Here is a 21924-nt window from a genome sequence, read left to right as displayed (position 1 = left end):
GGATGAGATAGCAGGCAGGCTTGTGCTTCATCAGCAGATCTGTCTCCTCCATTCTGATTGCAGTTTCCTTATGGCTGCTGATGACTATGAGCCAGGAAAAATCACAGCTGTTGTTCCAAAAGCCCTTTTAAAACAAAGTAAATCCAATCTCATATCAGTGGCAAGACAATTAACTTGAAATGATCTGATGATGATTTTGCAGGCTTTCTTTTGAGGCTATCAAATAGAAAGCTCAGGAATAAGAATCTACATTATAGACACTCCATTTACATTCTCTGCTTCAGGAGCAGAAGGAAATACTCCATCTGTCCTTATGCTTGTTTTAATTTGTTCAGGACACACATTTTAGAAATGTTGATAAGGATCCAAAACACTCTCTAACTGAATGTATAGAAACAGATTTATTGTTTTTATATATACAGACTATGTATACAGATAAATACAAGAGACACAAAATCTGCAAATTCCTTTTCATCATGATTTCACCTCATATAAAATTATTTATTCTAAATATTTAATATCATTCTCAAGTATGAAATTAGATTTTAGGGACATAGAAGGAGATTCGTGTGCCTGAGCAGAAAAGTAAGGATGTCTTGAAAGAAACAAAGATATTAAGGAAGCCAAGATTATTGCAATGCTGCCACTTACTGCCTAAACAGGAAAGAGATGACTTTCTGTTTTCTAGTGCAGAGTTAATAGCTCAGAGCAGAAACATAAGGCTGTATTAGACTTAGAAGATGTGCAGTAGCAGGAAAATTGCTTTTATTTTTTGTCTCTCAGAGTTTGTTGTGGTGGCAGGTGGCTTGGCAACACGGAGTCATTTGCTCACTCACCCCTTCCCAGTGGAATGGGGGAGAAAACTGGGGAAAAAGTAGAACTTGTGGGTTGAGATAAAACTATTTACTAAAATAGAAAAAAAAAGGAAAAGGATAATAGTTATGACTCTGTATATATGTCTGTATCTGTGTGAATGTACATAACAAGTGGTGCACAAGCAATTGCTCTCCACCCCTGACCAATGCCCTGCTAACCTTCCAGTGAACAGAAAAGGGAGATGAACTCTCCCTTCAAAACTCCTTTCACATGATCCTTTGGCAAATTTTAAGTGTTCTAATTCTGTTCCTGCCCAGTTCCTTGGGCCCTTCACTGAGTATGGCCTCTGTACAACAACTTATTGTTGCTTAACAGCAACAATAACTATCAGTGTGTTACCAACATTGGTTTTTTTTCGTAAAACATAGCATCATACCAGATACTCTGAAGAAAACAATTCTGTCCCAGCTGAAACCAAGATAGAGCCTAAACCTTTCAGAGTATTGAGTGACTACTGCTGTGAGGTTTTGTATATTATCAGTGAGAGTCCTAAATACCACTGTAATCCTAATATTTCAATCCTAATAACAGGTTTGTTTAGGACTGTGAAAAGGTGGAGAGTCACAATCACAGAATCACAGAATCATATGGGTTGGAAGGGATATCCAGAGATCATCGAGTCCAACTCCCCTGCCAAAGCAGGATCCCTACACCAGGTTGCACAGGTAGGCGTCCAGGCGGGTCTTGAATATCTCCAGAGAAGGAGACTCCACAACCTCCCTGGGCAGCCTGTTCCAGTGCTCCGTCACCCTCACCGTAAAGAAGTTCTTGCGCACATTGGTGCGGAACTTCCTATGCTGCAGTTTCTGGCTGTTTCCCCTTGTCCTGCCTCCACACACTGCTGAAAACAGTCTGGCCTCACCACTCTGCCCCCCACACCTTAGATATTTATAGACCTGGATCAGGTCCCCTCTCAGTCTTCTTTGCTCAAGGCTAAACAGACCAGCTCACTCAGCATTTCTTCATAGGAGAGATGCTCCAGGCCCTTCAACATCTTTGTGGCCCTCCGCTGGACTCTTTCCAAGAGATCCCTGTCTTTTTTTGTACTGGGGAGCTCAGAACTGGACACAGTACTCCAAATGAGGCCTTAAAATCACAGTTACACTTGTCTGTGCAGCCTTAACTCTTTATGGTGCTGCAGTAGTATGGGTAAAACTAGACAATAAAAGAGGAGTTGAAAGTAGTGAAATAATACCTCCGAGGAAGGGAGGCATGTCCCATGAAATGCCAAAGACCTCAAATGTCAGTGTTTTTTGCTTCATAGAGATTTTGAGATAATCATAGAGCAGTTCTGAAAAATAATTAAAAAAAAAAAGACAACTTGGAAAACCTGCAGAATGTAAACTACTTAGCATTTCTATCTGCTGGTAATCTGCATTCTCCTGGTTTTGTTTGCCCTTTCTGATGTGAAAATTTATTGTTCGATATGACATTTGAACAGCTGTTGATGTTTGAAATTTCCATTCAACAGATCTGAATCTGAAGAACAAGGAGAATAAGTCCTACACTGAGAAAGCATCTAATGTTCATTGAAATTGATTCAATTGGCTTTGGTGTCTAAATGAGTTTGAAAATATGTAACTTAAAGAGATCTGATTCCATCTCAGGGCAATTAAATTACATGAGAATGATCTGAACATTAGCTTATGGAGATCAATTCTGTCATCAAAATTATCCGATGGCTGAATCAAGAATATTTGTTTAAATGTTGCTAGTCACTTTGCATTGCCTGTGAATTGAATTCAACTATTTATTCTTGAACATGAACTTTAAATTCTAACATTTGGGATTTTTTAAACAATTTAATTAAATAAATACATCTATCACATTAAGTACTGAGAACAGTATTAACAAAGACTTGACCATAGTAAGGGTGATGAAGCATTGCAACAGACTGCCCAAAGAGGATATATCTATGGAGATACTCAAGACACATCTGGATGCCAACCTGTGTGACCTGTTGTAGGGTACCTGCTTTAGCAGGGGGGTTGGAATCAATAATCTCTTGAGATCGTTTCCAACCCCTATGATTCTGTGACTTAAATAAGCAAATAGACCTAATGATGTAATAGAACTTGGGGTCTATTTTGCCACTAGCATGTATGTAGAAGCTTAACTGGCATTTGTAGTAGATGTGCAGGCACAGAAAAGCAGAAAATACCTTTTCATTTTAACTGTATCAGAAACAAACTATGTGAAACTCTTTTACAATGAGTATTTCAGCTTAAGAGTTCACATGCAAGCAACCTGTTAAATAGGCTAAGATAACATATTTGACTTCTGGCAGAAGTATGGAAAATCTACATTTGTACTTGATTTATTCACGACCCAAAGACCTAAATGCATGTGTTTTCAGTTCCCATTTATTTTATGACTAGTTCTTTCTATTTATTGCCTTCAAATCATAATCAGGTGAGGAACATCTTATCTGATAGAGCAGTTTCCTGCATTATGTATTTAGTGTAAACAATACATTTTTTCTTAACATATGGGTTACATTATGTTTTTAAAGGATTTCTCTACTTTCCCTCTGGCTTCTTGATGAGGCTCCGAAGAAAAAAGAAAAAGATGGAGAACCTTTAGATAGTTTTTCTTGATACATGTTACTACTCTCACTTTCTAGTTGTAATTTAGTTTGTTTTGACCAAATCCACTTGCCAGATTACATTCCCTTTTAAGCTCCATTAGTCTCTGGAAGTTGACTGATTGCTATTCCGAGCTTCAGGCATGGCCAGCTATTAATCCCACATCTGACAGCCGTTGTCTAAGTAGCACTTACGCAGTCAGTGTGACAACCTTCCAGACCCCTGACACGTTGCTTGGGCTCGTTCCCAACTAGGAATGACCTGGATCTAGGAGCCTCACTTTCTAATGGCCCTGTGAGTACAGAACAGCATGGCGTTTGCTGTATTTGGGGAGAAAAATGTGATCTAGTCATCTGGACCCAAAACGTATGAGTCAGTAAGTAGGAGCTGTGACTGTATTAGCAAGTCATGTGACTTATTAGGAACAGCTCCGTAGAGAGTTAGGTAATCATCACTAGATGTCCATGCATTAAATATTTTGGGCAGTTTTTAGTCTAGTGCTGATCTTGTCCCATATTCTGAATGTCCCCTAGTAGTTGGAGCACACTTTCTTGTTAGGTTTCATTCAGAACCAGTTCAGTTTGTGTGATCTAAGATCACAACATTAAAAATGGAGGAAACTGGGAGATTTCCTTTAAAAATAAATTTCTGGTTTGAAGCAAAATATTAACATGACTTTTATCTGTAATCCTTATCTATGAATCTGTTGTGCACCAAGGAGCTTAAATGCAGTGAAGGCAAACACCTTTCGCTAAAACCTCTCCTGTGAGACATTGCCTGAGTAGCCTAGACTCAGCCTCTCACTCTGCCTATGCTCATGGTGTGAGGATGTGAGAGCCATGGCACTGTCGGTGTCACGTATGCAACCAAAAACCCACCTTCAGATGTTGCTACCCTGAGCAGCACAATACATCAGTCCTTTCTTCGTTCAGGGTCAAACTCCTCAATTTACAGAAACATACCCAGCTGTCTATGCTGGCTGCTGTAAGATTTTTATCAGTAAGTCTCTCAAGATCCTACACTTGCAAGGGTCCTTTAGTCAGTGTATTTACAGCAGCTTCCAAATTACTTCTTTATATGTTTTTTCTCTTTTATCAGCTTCAATCATACTTAATATCTAATATTCATGCTGAGATATCAGGACACACAAATCCATGGACTAGAAGTAAAGTGCACTTAAGACTGTGACATATGCTACTGTGAGTGAGACCATTTCCGCCACACTGCTACACTGCTCACTTTACTGAGCTGTTTTTTTTTGTTGTTTGTTTGTTTTGTTTTGTTTTGTTTTCTGATTCATATTTATGTCTGCTAAAAGTTTTCTGGGGTACTACCAGAACATACTTATTTTCTATTTTTGACCAAAAAACATTTTTCAGGAAATAAATATCTCTATGTACAGCCACCCCTATTTCTTGCCTTTCTTTCCTGACTTGCTGCACCCAGGGATGAAGAACTCTTGCATGCTAAGGAAAGCCTACTTAAAGAACTGCCAGCTCTGCTCTGCACCTATACCCATGTGGACAGTTTTCCAGGGCATTCTGTTAACTAACTCTCTAAACTGGAATTTAGCTTTCCTAAAATTTAGCTTCCTAATTTTACTCTTTGCCTGTCTTATATTCCCCCGGAGCATGAAGTCAACCCCAGGATGGTCACTACAGCCCAGGCAGCCTCCAATCCTGATGGCATCAGTCAGTTCATTTGAACTGATGAGCAACTGGTCCAGTATTGCATCCCCCTAGTACTGCCTTCTGTTGCTTGACTCAGGAAGTTATCCTCAACAGATTCCAGAAGTGTTCTGGATTGCCTACACCTCACCATGCTACTTTTCCAACAGATGTCTGTGTTGTTGAATTCCCCCAGCAGGACAAGCATTTGTGATCATTGCACTTGCTGTCACTGGAGGTGGAAGGCCTCATCAACAGGCTCTGCTTGATCAGGTGGCCTGTAGTAGACACCAGTCACAAGGCTCCCTTTGCTGCCTCGGTCTCTAGCTGTCACCCATCAGCTTTGAACTATACTTTAGGGACAGCACTTTCCATACTATTCTTCTCCCGATGTAGATAGCAACACCTCCTCCTTTCTTTCCTCACCTGTCCCTTCTGAACAGTGTGTAGTCATCAATGGCCAGGCTTCAGTCATGGGATTCATTCTACCAAGTTTCAATGATAGCAACTACTGCTGGTTTTCTAGCAGCACAGTAGTTCCAGCTCCTCCTGTTTGTTCCCCAAGCTGTGTGCATTAGTGTAGAGGCACTGTAGCTGGGCAGCTGGTCTTGCCACCTCCTTGAAGGATAACTCCTTAATTCCTTTCAAGTATTTCCCTTGATTTTCCCCACTGTCTTCTCCTATTGACCCAGCAGCCACTGCCTCATCACTATAGGATTTCATATGAGCTGCAGTGTTGCCAGCACCTCTCAATGCACACATCTCCAAAATACACTTGGAGATTCTATGTAATGAAAAAACTGTAGTAATTAAAGATGTAACTTCAAAACATAATCAAAAAGGCAAATGATTTTTATGTATTACTGTTTGAGGAGATAAATATAAAAATTTAATTTTTATACAAGTCAACATTTTAAAGTTATGCTATTTAGAGAAGTTAATTACTATTTCATTCCACTTGTCTAGGTTTGACAAGTTTCAAAGTACCCACATATCTTACAATAGAGCTCCTGCTTTGCTATTAACATCATGGGAAATTTGCTTATAGGCTCTTTGTCAGTCCCTGTAGTTTGAGTCAGCAAAACCCACTCATTCATGTTTCTCTTGAGCCTTTCCCCTCTTCTCCCTCCTCTTCAACTGTCTCAAACAAAAAGCTGGCTCTATGTTTGCAGTGCACTGTGAACTGTTTCACTGCTGGTGATTAAAAACAAAGGAAATCAAACCTTAGTAGGAATTTATAGAGTGGTAATAAATCCTGTATATGCCATCCACATGCTCTTCAAACCTATTCATGTAACCTCTGTCGGTTTTCTTTTTTTCTTTTTTTGTTCTGGGATAAAAAGCATGAACTCTGACAAATGCAACTACTTGAAAGAAGGAAAATCCCTACTGTGCCCCCCATGCTGTCTTTGTAACAGGAGATTAGGGGGTGGGAGTGCAGCTCACCAAAGCAACCTAAAGCTCGTGAAAGCTGGAGACCATAGATGACACAAAGCATTCTGTTGTCAAATGTAACAATAAGCTAAGGAAAGGCCCAATGAAAAGGAGCCATGGCAGAGCATAGTTACACAGACTGGTACAGGAGAGTGACTCTAATTTAATCCATTATTATGGAACACTGGAAGAGGCTGCCCAGAGAGCTTGTGGGATCTCTTTATCTGGAAATATTCAAGACACTTCTGGATGCCTACATGTATGACCTGCTGAAAGGAATCATCTTTAGCAGTGGGGTTGGTCTGAGTGATCTCTAGAGGTTCCTTCCAACCCCTGCAATTCTGTTACAGAGCGGTGGTACTTATGACGTCGCACCTTTAAAGTAGAATAGAATTGTGAGAGAACTACACCATCCCACTGACATTTGGGAAAGTTTGGTCCAAAGTTTGGCTCAATCACACGGCAAAGAAACAATGTTTGCAGTCAGTTTTGTGCAAATGAATATTTGTGAGAAAAAGTAAACTACATTCACGGTTCCGGTCTCTTCTTTGGAATTGCACAGACAATCAAAATTGACCACCCTCACCAACTGAGGGCTTTTCTGTTCAGAGAGTTATAGCATTCACATTTGGAGAAGGATTTGTACTTGGAAGAGAGCAGAGGGAGAATATATGCCTGCTGTGTTTGTGCTCAGGGAACCCCCAGCTGGCATTGCTGTTGGGACTAATGCCAGGGCAGGAGGCTGAGATTTGCACTGGAGGCATAAAGTGGAAAAACAAACTTTGTATTACCTGCTGATTATGTGCAATGCTTGATAAAGCATTTCGTACATTGTCTTTTGTATGCATAATTCTCATCAGAACTATTGTAATAAGCAACAGAGACAGTGCTATCTAAAGTCATCAGCCTTTCCAGTCAGAGGATTTTGATAGCAGGCTGAAGAATTGAACACTTCATCAGAGAATGTATCCAAAGTGAAAAGGTAAGCATACAGTCTTTGTTTCAGTCCAGAAAACCAGGCATTAGGGAAAAGGAAATATGAACTTTGCACCTTGGTTGACAGACTTGGTTGCCCACAAAGGAATTTAGTGATGGCCCATAGGATAGAGCTGCATTTTTTCCAGGAATATTCCTTTATTTCCCTCTTTGTCTCGTGCATAGCATATTTTTTCTATTCTGAAAGGTATCAGGTAGAGGTCTATGATTTTTTTAAAACCTCTGTTTACTTTTTTAAAAAAATCTTTGAAGTAAAAAATGATTTTTGGCTTGTGCGTATTCATTCATCAGCTTCAATACAGTGTTCACTGTGTTCTCATTTCCTTTCAAATAGTTGAACTCACTGATCACTTGATAGTCATAATGAGTTGCTATCATCTTTGCAATAGCCATGAGAGGGAGTTGACGCTGCTTGCCAATAGGCTTCATTGGAACTATTTTGGAAGTAGTGAAGTAAAGAACACTGATACTGAGCATCACAGATAGCCGATGGGCAGAACTGTTCCAATGCACACTATTTTGGATCATTTCAGCATAAAATTAGCTCTGGTTTTCACTGTTATGTGCTGTCACTAGAAGTACTGATGCTCAGAAATGAGAAGCCGTGTTTGGGAGTTTGTGCTTTATTGGGTGCTGACTGGCACTTTGGAACTTTCTTTTTCCTAGGGTAAGGCTTCTCCTGATTTCCCTACAACTATGCTTGTTCCAAAACCCTCTGCTCTCCAGGTTCCCCAGTCTGGTGTTCCCCTCACACATCCTGCTTCCAGACTTACTCAGTCAGCCCATGCTGTTTTCTCAGAGACTTTTACCAGTGTATTTTCTTCCCATTCCAGCTTTCAGCTCCAGTCTCCTCAGTCACAGAATCTCTTAAAACACCTCTCACAATATTTTGGCCTTATCAACCCTCCCTTATGTCCAAAAAGAGTTCTCCAATCCTCCACCAAATTGGTCCTCTCCATTTCCACATTTCCTTTCTGGGCCCAGTACTCCCTTGCAAATATCTCCTCACACACAAACTGTATTCCTATGCTTTCTTTTGGCCTTTCTTGTCTTACTTTCCCTGTCAGTCTTTTCCCAAAGTCTTCATGCTTTCTCAGCTGCCTCTTACACTTCCTTTGAATCCACTTCAGACGATTTCTGACTGTCCCCAACGCTTCTTTTTTCTTGTCTCTCCAACACTAGCTTCTCCTCCTGCCTCATTTCCTCCTCTTGGCTCCTGATCATGAGCCCCTGCAGCACTGCTGCTCCAGGAACCAGAGTTACCCATGACTAAGCCTTGGTTCTGCAGCTCACGCAAAGTACTGTTTAGAAGACTTCCTCGTGTGTATTCCCATTTTGGTTGCCAGCAGAGCAGTGTCTGAAAGCCGCAGCTGGAGTAGAAACAGAGGGGTGGTGCTGGGGAGCTTAGCAGATTTGGACTGGCTTCAAACTTCCTTCAATGAAGCATAGGGAGGCAATTAATGGGGAAGCCTGGCACCGTGCCCGTCTGCAGAGTCTGCCTGTGCTGTACAGCTGGCCTGATTCATTTGAACATTTTCTTCGGTTCAATTCACCACATGGCTTTACTTCACTAGGATTAGTTCTTCAGTTGCTGTAAACCTATGCAGACTTATTGAAAGTAATGTAGGGATGATGGTTTACAGCAAAGAAGGATATGGCCTTTATTTTTCTCCCTTGCAGATGAGTGAAACTTAAAATTGAAACAGAATTTCACTTTGTGTCAAATCAAAACCCCAACTTAGACATAATTTCAGTATAAAACCTCAAAGTGGTCTGGGTGAATATGAAAAGGCTTGTGAAGTTTAGGGAATCTTTAAATGGGCTTGATTTCTGTTCTGTGCATGCAATTATCTCATGTGGTTCCCAGTGTCAGGTTTTATTGCATCAATTTTGCATTAATTTAATTTATCTCCAGTTGGAAGAAAGGACATAAAAATATGCATGGTATATTCAGACTTCAGTATTCTTTCAATTTTATTCCTGTATTTTTAGCAACAATCTGAAATTTTCAGTTTCATAGGCTTCCTAGTCATTAAAGGATATGTTTCCAATGGGAAGTTTTGTTAGGGCTAAGAAAGGGATCTAGGGATCTTGAAGTTAGGCAGTGCAGCAACACTATTTTAAGCATTTTTCCTTGGCATGCAGTCTTACATCAAGAGTTACAGTCCTCAGGGCATGGGAAGTGTTGTAAAAAATGAAATGGCACTCCAAAATGCCTCTACACTGACAGGAGAAAACCAAGCAACAGGAATGGCCAAAGATGAGTTATGGTGAACATTTTTTGGCTCCCTCAAGCTTAAGAACAGAGTCAAACCTCCAGGCAGACATACTGACTAATTAAAATATGTTTTAGAGTTACTTTAATTTTCTAAGAATAATTAAGTCCACTTTCTAGTTCATGTTATGAACTGGATTCCCATGGTACTCATGCTCTGATGTCAAAAATTGTAGCTGGTTCTGTGTCACCTCCAGGCATTAATATGTTCAGAAATTTTTGTGCCAGACAAGTTTATGTGATTTTAAATTCCTTGCTTGTGCTAGATTGGTATCAAAATATTATGCCCTTAAAAATTGACTATGGAAAAGGATCGTAAGGGTGGAACCTATCTTCTGCATAAGTATCTTGCAGTTAAACTATCTACCTGGGAAGGGGATCATTTAAGTTTACTTACTGCTTCAGTTAAAGGAGAAATAAACACATCAAATTAATTTCTTGTTGAAGAGTAACTCAAATTGGACTGAAATTGGATGGGATGTATTGCCATTGCTTCAAATTCGTGGTTTACCAGAGGGAGAAAACCATGCTAGAGGTGAACAAAGTAGGGCAGCCTGGACCAGGAGTTCAGACCTTAGAAATTGCAGTGGAAGGGGAGCTCTCATTCCTTCACTGTGAAATCCAAATTTATACACAGGGAGTAAAATAGGCAACCATACTGCATAATAATAGTCCTGCATAATAACAAATAATCCTTGGTGTGAAGACAAATAGGACAGTTTAGTGATGGTTGGATGTCAGTACTCAGAACTTTTAGAAATTATACATCACTAGATTACAGATGCTCAGTCAAGCATGGGTTCTCTCAGCAGCACACACTGCATATGCTTTCCTGGAACAATACAGAAAGAAAACAATATCTCTTCTCACTACTTTTAGCCAAAAAAAGGATGAGGGAAATCCTCAGGCAGCTTACAGAAATCCTGAAGCTGAGATTTCTATGCAGTCATCTTTGTGCTAAAAAAGCAAAACACTCAACGTATGTACACAGCAGGCAATGAGAGAAACCCTCTTTCATAGACAATCAAAAAATAAAAATAATTTATTAAAGTCTCACAAGATTCACAGATTCAAATTCTAAAGGAAGCAGAGCAGCATTGCAACCCATGATCTTCCAAAAAAATCAGCTGCTAAGGACTTTGTGATAAAACATCACAAGAATACCTGTATCTATTTGTAGACTAAGGCAGAACCATCAGTGTTGATTGGAGTCTCGTTTTAGCTACCTCCAGTTATATTTTTGGCATTCTGCATTTATTGTTGTTCAACATTTGCAAGCTGTTATCTGAAGCAGTGGTATTCAGAGTAGGTCACTTTTCACACTAGATAATTTTGTCCTAGAAAAGAATAATGTGATCAGTATATTTCATAGCTTGGAGTAGAAACAATTCTTCTGAACTGAGTTTGAATATATTTCTCTCACATGATTGCAGACACACCAGTAACATTCCCAGACCACCACGCTTCCCAAAGAAACCACTGAGTGCCAGAGTCTGCTTCCATTTATGTGAATGTTAAATTCTGCTATTATACATGCCAGTGGCCAAAGAACCACGTTGTAAATGAGTAATTAAGAACATCATTTCCCCAGTGTGAATTACGTATGCATTTTTGAGGGTAGATTTTAGCTGTTTTACTATTGTTTTCCAAAAGTTTGTTTCCCATGCAGTTGCACTTAGTTACTGTATATTAGGATTGTTTTGGGCTGCACCAAAGAATTTACTGTACATAGACTAATGCTATTCAGACAAATATTTTCACTGAAGCAAAAATCTTAATCTCTTATATATTCTCTCACTATAGATATTGCCCCAATTAAAGGAGCAGAATATTGTTCTATTGTCATAGAACAATAAATTATTTTAATGACTTTTTAGTAGCTTTAGTGTTCTTACATGTATACCAAGAAAAGTTGCTACCTGAAGCTGATAATCTCTGCATCTATAAAACACCTTTCCCTTAGAAATATCACACTAGTATTGGTAACAGTATTTTGAGATTTGTGTCTTCAGACAGCACTTCTAACCTCATGATTTGTACTGTACAATACTTGAATGCTGAACCTCCCTGTAAAAAGCCCGTTACAACATTGCCAGATAAACACTGAGCAACCACAAAGATGACCTTTTATATTACTTGTGTACAGATAGTTCCAAATAGCAATGTTTCAGCTATTTTGATACAGATTATTTTGGATGGATAGGAATATCGGCCATGCCACAGTGTTCACAATTATTCCTCTCTCCTTTCAAAACAGATGGGACAGACTTACTGTCTAAATAACTACAATAACATTTGAATTCTCGATTCAGTTTCTCCTTGTGTCTGGGAGTGGTTTCAGCTTATGGGCTTGCTTTCTTCTGCTCTATGAACACTACAACATTTGGTGTTCTTTCAAAATGAACACATAAATAGAAGACACCACTCTGAAACCTTTTATTTCAATGTTATTTCATCTCAGTATCTAGTAATTTGAATCTTCAGTGACGAACAGTGATTTTTAATCAATTACATAAAAGTGAGTTTTTATTCTACTATGTTGTTTAGCTGGTCCTCTCTGCCATGCAGATATTGACACTGGTTATCAGCTTCCCAGAGCCCCAGTGTGAGCTGCTGAGAATACTTAGAAGTGTATATATGAGTACTCTGTGTAGCTGAGAAGATCCTACAACACTAACCACACAAAAAGGCTGACCACTTTGCTGTGCCCTTAAGAGAAAATTATTGTCTAGGAAATTCTAGGTAAAGTCAGCTACAGAAAGACATTTAATCCTAAATATTGAAGGTGGTGGTGTCATTTAACCTTCTAGTTAGATGAACATGAGATTAAATTGTACGTCTCGAGTTACATGAAATGGCACGATGGTTTTTTGTTCTTGGCAGTACAACTGCTTCAGTTTGTTGCAAAACCGGAATACTATAAGACATAGTAATATCACCACCTTGTGGGGAATGAATGTGCATGTAAAAGCATTCTCATGCCTGTGAATATCGCTGGAACCCCTATGTACTCAACAGGGAGAGCCAAAAACAATACTTAGTTGATATTGCTGAAATTAGAAGTGAAAAAATATTTTAACAGAAAGAAATTTTATTACATATTACAAGGTACTGCAATAGATGGCTTAATCCTCTGATTTTTGCTTAACAGTCTGAACTCTGTACACTTCATAGAACATTATGATTTAAAGCTAAGATTTATAAAGGCATTTAAAATACAGAAATGTTTTAATGCATCTATAAAATTTTATAAAATAATGCATTTAAATGTTCCATGAAATGTAGGTGTAACTATTAAATGTATTCAATAGCAACTTCGTACATTGTTTCCAATTCTGCTTTCTTCAAGGTCCACAGAAAACATCTAAATCAGGTTTTTTTGAGAAGCTAGATGTCTGTTAGAGGCAAAAATGTACTCAGTCTGCACTCAACCAACTTAGGAACACCAGACCACCATCACTCTTCTTCTTTAGACCCCCATTTATGTTTTTATTTATTTTCTGTAATAACTTCTAAACTTTATGAGACATAAGGCAGGCTTTGTACAGACAATGGTTTCATTCACCACGGGTCTAACTGTCTACACTGTGCACTGAATGACATATCCAATGGAAAATTAGTATATGCATATGTTAATAAGGACTGTAGTACAAAAACTATACTCAAGGTTTAGAAACAGAATCGGAAACTTAACTCCAGGATTTATTTATACCTTTAGATGATCTTTGACATTTTTAACAACCAGTTTTACAGAGAAAGGTGAAAATATATTTTCTTATTTGTTATTGTAACACCAATGAGGGAAACTTTGAAGCACATTCTAAAGCATCTACCTGTGAAATTGCTTTCATAGAATCACAGAATCGTTTGAGTTGGAAGAGACCTCTAAGGATTATCTACTCTAACTCCCTTCAGTGAACAGGGACATGTACATCTAGATCAGGTTGTTCAGAGTCCTGTGCAACCTGACCTTGAATGTCCCCAGGGATGGGGCCACTCTCTGGGAAAGCTGTTTCAGTGCCTCATCACCATTACTGTATAAAACTTCTTCCTTATATACAGTCTAAACCTCCCATCCTTTAGTATGAAACCATCACAACAGACCCCGCTAAAGAGTCTGTCCCCTCCTGAATGGCCTTAATTGCACCAGTAGGGATTCAGGTTGGATATTAGGAAAAACTTAATCTCTGAAAGAGTGGTCAAGTGCTAAACAAGTTGCCCAGGGATGTGGTTGAGTCACTGTCTCCAGAGGTATTCAAGAAATGTGTAGATGTGGTACTAAGGGACATGATTTAGTGCACAGCATTCGTAGTAGATGAACAGTTGGGCTAGATAATCTTAGAGGTCTTTTCCAATCTTAACAATTCCATGATTTTGTGACTCTTTCTCATAATCCCCTTTTAGATACTGAAATTTTGTTTGCCAGAAACAATTTTTTCCTCTTGTCCCAGCACCCACATAGCACAAAACGAGTCTGTGTAAAGAAGAGTAATGTTGGATGAAGTACAAAATGCAGAAAATACTTTAGCAAAATTATGTAATTTATGATTTTTAAGAAGACATTATGGTTTTAACTTCACATAGTTTGAGGATGTTTACACCACAATTTCTAGTGCTGGGCAGCTGAAAGAGTAATAGAGAAGTTAGGGCTGATTCTCTTTTGATTTTTCTCCATTGAATCTGGTCCTTTTGAAGCGCAAACTGCAAACAGAACACAGAAGTAAGCTAAAGTAAGCCTAGGTCTAGGAAGGAGGGTAGTTTACTGAGAAGTTTCTAGTTTTTCTGCTCCTGTTATTGGTTGTTCACAATTAAATACACAAGCATCCTCTAATTCTTGGTCTTATGTATATATATATAATTTCTCAAGACAGTTCCCAGATTCCTTTTAAATAAATAAATAAATAAATAAATAAATATTAGAGACTTCTGAGAGTCTAAATGCATTCATCATTAGTTTTTTTTTCTTTTCTTTTTTCTTTTTTTTTTTCTTTTTTTTTTTTCTTTTTTGTCATCTAATTGGTTTCTTTTAATCAAAATTTCAGATATGGTGTTTCTTCTAAAATCCTACAAGCCTCACAACTGCAGCAGCTCCATGATCAAGAAGAGCAGTTTGGAAAATCTCACCTCTAGAACATGCTTGTGATTAGTATCTATATTTTACGTTGCCAGGTCTCCTGGGTATGCATGTATAAGGGCATGTAGTAACAGGAGAAGGGGAAGTGGTTTTAAACTGGATGAAGGTAGGTTTAGACTAGGTATTAGGAAGAAATTCTTTACTGTGAGGGTGGTGAGACACTGGAACAGGTTGCCCTGAGAGGTTGTGAATGCCCCCTCCCTGGAAGTATTCAAGGCCAGGCTGGATGGGGCTTTGAGCAACCTGATCTAGAGGGAGGTGTCCATGCCTAAAACAGGGGGTTGGAACTTAGATGATCTTAAAGGTCCCTTCTAACCCAAACCATTATATGATTCTATGAAACTGCTATGTACCTCACCCACGTCATGATTCAGAGTTGAGAGAAAGAGCTGACTAACACTGGGGTAAGGCAGTATCTCTTAGGTGTGATCTTTGCACACAGTAAGCAGAGTGTTCTGCATACAGCAGGGCAGCCACAGATGCTATCATATGAGAAAGTGTCTACATCTGTGTGTGTACATGTGTATTCAGGTAGGATTACAACGGTTTTTGGAATATAAATGAGCACCCCAAAATTTCTAGGTGTTAATTGACAGTACATATGTGTCTAGTGTGGTTTATCTGTTTTATTGCTGACATTCATTGTGAATGTATTGTTCACTGATAGTTGATAATTTTTTGTGTCATTTACAAATCAATTAGCTGCTTTGAACCTAATTTGATTCAGACCACATGAACTGAGCAGTTCTCCTCACACTGCTCTACTAATGCATGTCTCTCATGTACTGTAGCCAGAGACCAAGAAAGAGACTCAGCTTCTATTTCAGGATCAGGCTTTTCTTTCAGAGATGCTGCTGTGAATGTCAGATAACCTCAACAGCAAACTTTTCACAGGAACTGGACACTCTTACACCTATATGGAGTTTTAATTTAAGTGACTCAGCATTTTTTTTCAGAAGAAATCTGGTCAAAACATTCATAACTTGCTTGATTTTTTGTTTAGTTGAGACACCAACTTTTAATGGCACTTCTTTTAAAAAGTCAATGAAAATCATTGTTCTGCAGGCCGTTTGTAAGAGCAAAAACTCAGGCAATAGCTTAGATCTACACTGTGCTGATAATCAGCTGGCTGTGTTGAAGTATTTATTGAAGACTGTTTTCATGTGTGGCATCTCTGAAATCTCTTCAGGGATTTGTTCTCATTGCAGACCTCATGTTTATTTCACAAGCTTATTTTCCCCTATTTGTTACAGAACTGGAATCAGAAGTGCAAAATGTGGATATCAGATGATCTAAAAGACTTAGAGCAGCATAGAGTGGCTATGATCTGAGGTTTTTATCAACACTTTGGACTTATCAGGAATTAGACTGAAATTACACCTCTGTAGAGAGAAAACACTATGACAAAAAGCAATCAAATGTCACCTTCTTGAAACACCTTGTGATAATTAAGTGCTAAACGTACCTCAGTTCTCATATGCATTCTTTATAGGACTTGTTGAAATATATCAATTTCAGGCCTAATCCCAGGAAGATTTTACTAACAGCACCATAAATTAAATGAAAGATCTCATTTCCTTAATAAATCCATCAAATTTTCTAACAGCCATTGAATAAAATTGGTGGGATAACCTTGACAAGTTGTCTGACTGGTGCCTTCCAAACACTACAGCACTGCCTTGCTCTACTGTATGAAGTTCAATTATTTTATCTCACAAGGAAATAAATGTCTTAAGAAGGGTAGGCCAATGACAGCAGCGATCCACTGAATTTTTTAAAAATAATTATTCAGGATCAAAATTTGAAAATTTTCTCATCCATAAAAACCATATTGTCTCTCCTGGCACATTCCAGCAGGGGAAGAAGGCTCATGCCTTTTCCCTGCAGTCAGTGCTGAGTTCCCTCTCACTTGCTTTCCTCCTCTCACAAGTTTTCACTCCTGAACTTTTGGCTCCACACCAGCCAAAGGAGTGCAGACAACCCAAGAGCCAGCTGTTAGGGCATTTCCTTGGAAGAAACGATTGAATCCTTGAGAAAGAAGAGTTGCAGTCCTTGTCTGACACTTTGCTTTAAGGAAGCTAGCTGTTTGTGTTGCAAGGGTATGTAGGCATTTTCAGTTACATGAATAAGAGAAATAAGATACTAACATATCTTAGTTTAATTTTTCTTTATAGAAGACTTAAAAGCTGACTGTAGAAAGAATTTAATCACATCATGTAAGAAAAGTAGACTGTGTTTTCCCACTGATGCAGTTTGCCAATATTCAGATCCCCTTGCAGCTAAATCAGTGCCTCAGTTAGTTACCCTGGCTATGGGGTATGCATTCTACCTTCTCATTGTGAGTACATTTCATTAGCTTCTCTCTTATCTGAAAATGAAAACAGAGCATTGGGAGCCTGGTAATTTGCTGATGTGACTTAAAGCTTCAGAGTTGTTCTCTTGAATTGACAGGTCACAGCTTTCCAAGATCTATTCTTTTGTCCAAGACCACTGGAGTGTACATTAGTGCAACTGCCTCCTGGAAATTTGCAAGCAAAGTCTTCTGGTGATGTTTTCATACAATCACTTCCCACAGAAGTGTATTAAGACCCTATAGCTGACAGCAACAAGCCCAAAGTTCTGCTTATATTTCCTGCTGAGCAGTATCTGTAAGCATGCTATGTACAGCACTTCAAAGAGCTCACCATGTCTAGGATGCATCAGACAAGCTCTGTACGTTCTGTATAATTTCTTTCAGTATGCTACAACTCCAGCATGGTCAGACATAAGAAATGTGTTTAGTAGGTCAGGATCAGGTCTGTGAGTTGTTTTGATGCTGCAGTGGTTGTCTAAGGTTTTGCAGTGTGCATACCTGATCTACAGATCTTAAGGCCAGAGGTCCTCCTATACTGACAGATGTCTAGAAATCCTCAGCAAGTATCTGAGATTTCCCAGTGTGACAAAAAAAAACTCTTCTTGCAAATCTCAAGCTTACTGCCTCCTATGTTTTTAAAGTTCTCATGAAAAAATTTGATACAAGGGAATTAAAGGATTGTAACCTAATTAAAGTAATTCAACATTTTTATAGCTATCAGATGATCCCAATTAAACAAAGTTATCACTGTATTATTACAGATTTGATTTATGAAGAGTTTAATATTTAAATTACTAGAAGTCAGCTGATATAATACTGCATATTACTTGAGATTATATTGCTAAACTTTTTATCCAAGTCTATATTAAGATAATTACTTTACCCTTAAAAGATTAGCATAAATGGTTAATTGTTATCCAGTAGGCACATTCTGAGAAGAATTCTTTAAGAAAAGATTTTTGGCTTTCTACTATTCTGAAGAAAACTATTGGCAGTACAGAGCCATGCTGGCATAACTGCATTTCACACCAAAAAAGCTCTGCCCAAATTGGTAGAGTGAAAAACAATAGCAACCTGATTTCAGATAAAACAGCATTAATAACACACCCATGGTTTTAGCACTGATAAGCAATGGGAACACACTCAAAGCCAGGCCACCCAGCATTGGAAGAACCATTGCCTTTATAGTGTGGCAGCAGGAACAGGACAGAGCCAGGACAGCTGGCCTGAATTGGGCCATTACCATAAAACATAACATGGAAGGGCAGAAAGCTACAGGGAGTTTGGGTGGGGGAGATATGGCTGCTTGGAGAAGGACTGGCTATAGGTTGGCAGGAGACGAGATGCTGCATTCCAAGTACATGGTTGGTTTTCCAACAGTTGTATTATTAGCTTGAGTATTAGTTAGTTGGTGGTAATTACACTGCAGGTGTGTATTTTTATCACTGTAGATTTGTTTCCATTTTTCCTTTTCTGTCTTAGTGAATAATTTTTATCTCAGTCTACAAGTTCTGTTTTATTTCTAATTCTCTCTCATTCTGTTGTGGGGTAGTTTGCAAGCAGCTCTGTGGTCCTGAGCTACCTGACAGGTTAACACAACAATTAGTAAGGGAAATACATTTCCTGGAACAAATCTGGTTGCACAGCCAGTTGAATTAATTGGATAACGTATATTTAGATACAGCTGAATTGAGACAATCTTCTTGGGAAAAGGGAACGTGTTCTGGGCAGCACAGTCTTAGAAAGAGAATACATCTGATCACGGTAGATAATAAATTGGAGAGGATCATATGAGGTACTGCAACAATGAGATAGTGGATATCAATCCGTAATCCAAGGTAAGCAGTTAACTGAATCAAAGTCAGTAAGTAACTACATGAGAAAGTGTTTTCTGAGAGAATATGGCTTATTAATCTTGCAAACTAAGGCATAAAATTGTCCAATGACTGTCAGCTAAAACTAGCTAAGTTCAGAATAAAGTAAACAAGAACTTCAATGGGAAAGCAATCTACTCAATTTGTAAAGTCAGCCCTCCTCTATCTCACATCAAATTTAGAATTCACCCAAGCTCAGCAGTCTTTCCAGTGCTGTTATTCAGCAGAAGTTATGGTCCATGCAGGAAATACTGAGGAGTTTTCACAAAAAAATTCGGAGAACATATTACAGCAGAAATACTGTGATATCTATTCATATCTATTCAAGTATACTAACATGATACTTCATTATAAAACTGAGGCTTCATGAGTTAGGATGAGACAGTTACTAATCAGAGATTTCTTGAAAGATAGTGGTAATTTACTCTTAATTCAATTTGTTATATATTTATATACCTATACTGAAAAGTCTTACCATGCACCTTTCTGATTTACAGTCTATGCCACCAACTGGCTATAGTCACCCAAAGGGTGGAGATCGGAGGAGGCATTGTGGTGAATTTTGAATTTGTTGTGGATGCAAAAGACTAGAGTTAGAACTGCTGTTTCAGAAAAGATCTGTTGGCCAGAGCCCAACTTGGAACCAGCTGGGGTGAGTACCACAATTCCCTGGCACAGGTTGTGCCAAATGAATGGGGCTTAGCAGAGCTTTCACTGGTGTTTCCTCTTGTGATAACAGGTGAGAAAGCTCAAGTTTTAACATAAAAAAAAAAAAAATCATTTATATATGTGGATTCTACCTAACAGAAGAATATCACAGCCTGAGGCCCTACACTGGCAAGGGGAACAAAGCACTTCTGGCTTCTCCAAGCTCCTTCCTCTACTTGGTGTGAAACCCATGACACCAGACCAGGAAAGACCAGCAGAAGGTGGAAGGTCACAGTGCAGAGCAGAGCAGGTCTTGGTCTCCCAACTCTCCTAGCCTATTGTTTGCTGTCAGGGCATGGGAGAAGCCTGAAACCACTGTACCAGACAGTCCTGAGTATAATATTTGATGCAGTCTTAGAAAACTGAGCCACTCCAGTGTTCTGCTGTGATTTTTTTTTTGACATTCTACCTGTGCTAGTGAAAGCACAGCGACAGCAGTCATCCCCAGCTTCCTGACTTGTCACGATATGAAGAAAAATCTTTCAGGCTGCCTTTTACTTGCTTTTCTGCCTTAGCAAGTCTGTGCCCCAGAAGGCAGACAAATGAGTTGTCTCCCAGATGTGTCCATGTTCTTCCCAGAGAGCTCAAAAACCCCTTCTATTTCTCCTGTCTCAGTATCTTCCAAGAAGTACCTCCTGTAGATTTTTCATTGAAACCTCTCCATCAAATAATCTCTTTGTTTTCCCAGTAGTGGAGAAACAGCTGAAGAAGAAAACTTTAGGATAGGTGCACAGAGAATCAATGTGAACACAAATATTTACATTGAGAGGAAACAAAACGTGTCTTTTTGTTTGTTTTGCTTTGAAATAAGAACGAATAGGTTTATTTACCATTGGTTTCAAGCTCTCACAATGGATTTATCATCTGAAATAAGAATGCTGAAAAACTTGAAAATTTTTATTGTTTTTGTCTCTATGTAAATGCATAGCTGTGCCTATACAAAGGCATTGTTGAAGTTATAAACTCTGAAGAATCACAGCTGCCTGTTCTAACCTTAAAATATTTTGTTTACAGTAGATTGAAATTTGTCATGCAAAGAAGTCTTTACATTTTTGTTTTGGCATGATTAAATGAACTTCTGATGATAAAAATAATCATCTGTGGAAAATGCCTACGTAAAATAATGTATGATACCTTTAGGAGTATTTTTAATATATCTTCAGGTGTTTCCAGGTTTCTTGCCCCAGATGATCTTGTTTTGAGGCATGCACTGGTAAGATCTTACCTGGAGTATGTGTCCAGGTGTGGAGTCCTCAGTGTAGGAGAGACATAGACCTTTTGGAGCACACCCAGAGGAAGGCCACAAAAATGATCCAAAGGATGGAACACCTCTCCTAAAAGGATAAGCTAAGAGAGCTGAGGCTGTTGAGCCTGGAAAAGAGAAGGCTCCAGGAAGATCTGATAGCAGCCTTTAAGTATCTGAAGGGGAGCTACAAGAAAAAAGGGGACAGACTCTTTAGCAGGGTCTGTGGTGGAAGAACAAGGAGAAATGGCTTCAAGCTCAAGGAGGAAAAAGGGTAGGTTTAGGTTAGATATAAGAAAAAAGTCTTTTACAGTGAGGGTGGTGAGGCACCAGAACAGTTTGTCCAGTGCTGTGGTTGATGCCCTGCCTCTGGAGACTTTAAAAGCGAGGCTGGATCAGGCTCTGGGCAATCTGATCTAGCTGTGGATGGTCCTATTCCTTGCAGGGGAGTTGGGCTAGATGACTTCTAATGGGACCTTCCAACTCTAAGGAAGGTATGATTCTATAATACTTCACAGCTGTGAGAAGCACTATAAAGTAAGCTATAACAGATAAAGGTAGAAGGATTCTGAAACAGTAAAATGCGCACATGTACTCTGTAGAAACAAAAGTACAGCTTGGTCATGATTTTGGAGGTTGTGTTTCAAGTCTGAAAGTAATTCCCTTTGGAATTACAAATTATGCCATGAGCTTACTTCAAATTACCGAATGTGGCATTATCTTCATAATCTCTTGTTAATTAGACCACTAAGAGTATACCCCATTTATTACTTTCTATC

The 21924-nt window shown here is 38.9% G+C and overlaps 1 long non-coding RNA gene across 1 annotated transcript; it reads left to right on the top strand.

Annotated features, from left to right (window-relative positions):
• The first annotated feature begins 18582 nt into the window (after positions 1-18582).
• LOC149919190 (uncharacterized) lies at positions 18583-19839 on the top strand. The gene is made up of 3 exons (XR_016464840.1): positions 18583-18749; positions 18999-19158; positions 19692-19839. It is a non-coding gene; the product is annotated as an uncharacterized LOC149919190 (long non-coding RNA).
• Positions 19840-21924: the final 2085 nt, after the last annotated feature.

This window comes from Phasianus colchicus, chromosome 2 (assembly GCF_987193195.1).
Source record: "Phasianus colchicus chromosome 2, bPhaCol1.hap1.1, whole genome shotgun sequence".
NCBI classification, from domain to species: Eukaryota; Metazoa; Chordata; class Aves; order Galliformes; family Phasianidae; genus Phasianus; species Phasianus colchicus.
The sequence above is the reverse complement of the archived record's forward strand: the minus strand, read 5'-3'. Positions and strand labels throughout refer to the sequence as shown.